Here is a 2,794-nt window from a genome sequence, read left to right on the forward strand (position 1 = left end):
AGTATCAATATAATGATTTATAAAAATATAAAATATCTTAAAATTTTTTCCATATAAATAGAAATATAAAAATGTCTTCATTAATAAAACAATTCAATAATTATGAAAAAATTAAGATAACTAAAAAAATAAAAGAGTTAGAAATTAATAAAGAATATGAAATTTTAAATATTAAAAAAATCAAAACAAAAAATAATGTATGTTTCATATCAGTTGAATTAGAAGAATTTATAACATATTTACCAAAAAAGTATTCAGAAATGTTTGATGAAAAATCTATTAAAGAATTTAATAAACTTAAAATAAAATTAGTTTTATTAGGTTTAGAAGATGATGATAAATATCCTATATTAGAAATGAGAGAATTTTCATAATTTTTTAAAATTTAAAATTCTAATAAAAAATTAAAAATTAAAAATTAAATTCTAAATCAAATTGAAATGGAGACTTTCGATCTCCAAGTAAAATTTTATTTTCTTGATTTATTTAATAAATTAAATTGAATGATATTTTCCAATTTTTGTTGAAAAATAAGTCACTCCAAAAAAATTTTCTGATACTTAACAGTATTTTTTATGATTGAAAAATTTATTAATTTTATACTTTAATTTTATTAATTTATCAATTATTTTATTAAATTTCATTAAAATTAGACTAAATTTGATGAAATTTGATTGAAAATAACATATAATTTTGTTGAAATATGATTGATCCATAAGTGGGGTAGAATCCTCATGTTACTATCTACTTGTCTGTAGTTGAGCCATTTCCCCACAGCTGGATTCCATATAGCAAAAGGCTATGAATAAGGGCAAACTAAACACTCATTAAAACAGACATATCTACAATATTACATAATCTACGTGAAAGGAAGATGCCCTTGTTGATTTTTTTATAAATATATGTTAGCCTATATGCACAGAGAAGAGATCAGAGGGAACATTCTTACCGACTATTGTTTCGCCTAATGTGTAGTATCACTTATACCGGTAGAAAGCGCTTGTATACGCAAATGACTACAGTGACTAGATAAAGATATCTTTATCTAACTCTTTATCCAACTCTATCAAGTCACTGTACAAATGACGATTTCTGTCTGAGCTGAGTTAGTACTGTAGTAGGGGGACGTAGTGGGGAGTCATTGGCATCCTACACTTCCCTCTCCAACAAACCAGTTCACACCACTCTCTCCTCCCAGCAAAACAACTGCTGACAGCATTTGTGGCTTGAGGCATGTATGTCATTGTTTTGCTAATAGTACATAGACTAGACATTCATTTTTCTTATTCTAATCACTTGCTACTCTCAACTCTCCAGATCGCATGAACGCTGCTTCTCCAGTAACAAAGAGGATTAATTTTTATTTCTAATCAACAAGAACTAGAAAACAATAAGTGAATGAGTGGCCAGATTTTGTAACTTTATTACATTATGTACTTCAATTCAATAATTGAAAAAATTTAAATCAATCTAATTTAATCCACAATATTGCGATTTTGAACTTAAAAATTGAGAAAGAGCATGGAATAATTTTAATCATGACATGTTCTTGAGGTGCTGTGTAATGCAGCATTATATTTCTCTATTATTGTTCTAGAATGATTTTAATAAATGATGTCAAAACTGCTCATTAACAATAATATTGTTTCAGTTACTTTTTTTTCATTGAATAGCCAAAGATTGTTAACCTTAATAATATTATTTCAGTTGCTTTTTGTTTTCATTGAATAGCCAATGGTTGTCAACCTTTTTCATGGACTGTACCCATAGTGGAAAGTTCTAATTTTGCATATGAGCTAAATGCTGTTAGGCTAGCCGTCTAGCGGGAGATTGGGGAAGAGGGAGTTATTTGAAAATTCAATTAATTTCTCTCATTATAAACTTATAAGAGCCACTATCTTCTTAGCATTCAGTAAAATAACATCCAGTTTCATTGTATATTATAAGGAGGAAATTGATTGATACTCTTTAAAAAGATTTACCTACCCCTGTTATTATGTATGTGTATTTTTGTCGTAAATGTATTTCCTTTGCTTGATATAATACAAAATTATAAGTAGAGCAATAAAGAGCAAAACTAAAATCGTAAATCGATTTTGAAATAATCTTCATGACCTCTTAGAAGAAACTTTGTGGCTGAATCTGCTAATCAATTCCGACCATGTTGATAAACTTGAAACGCAAAAAATGCTGTTGATTTTATCATTTTTATCCATAGTTCACTTGGACGCACGGTACGATTCAATCACTTGAAAATATCAAGAGATTGAAGATATTCTCCTCATATGCACGATCTCGGTATTTCTAAGATGGAAAACAGTAGTTGAAGATAAATATTTATGGTAACTGAGCTCCTATAGAATAAAATTAAGAACCAATCATGAGTTTCTATGATGTATGATCCTCGTTTAAGAGACTCTTGATTAACAGTGGAATTGCGAAAAAATGGTAAAACTTCAATCGTCACTTTTTCAATTGGTTCTAACTTTCTAATGGTATTGAAATCGAAAGTATTGTTGATTGGAGTGAGAAGAGGAGGAAATTCCTCACATCCTTGACTAGATTTTGATTTTATATCTGTATTATTTCATAAGATATGCAGCATTGAATAAATAAATTGTCGTTATTCTGTGTATGGAATATGGGTTGAAGTACAGTGTACACTCAACAAAAAATTTCCCATTTCTCTTAGGAACTTGACTCATGATATATGATTTCCAACTACCTTGACAAGCCGAAAAGGAAGAGCATACGGGAAGATCCGAACATTGTATCAAAAGTTATGAATGAAATT

The sequence above is a fragment of the Nilaparvata lugens genome, chromosome X, assembly GCF_014356525.2.
Source record: "Nilaparvata lugens isolate BPH chromosome X, ASM1435652v1, whole genome shotgun sequence".
NCBI classification, from domain to species: domain Eukaryota; kingdom Metazoa; phylum Arthropoda; class Insecta; order Hemiptera; family Delphacidae; genus Nilaparvata; species Nilaparvata lugens.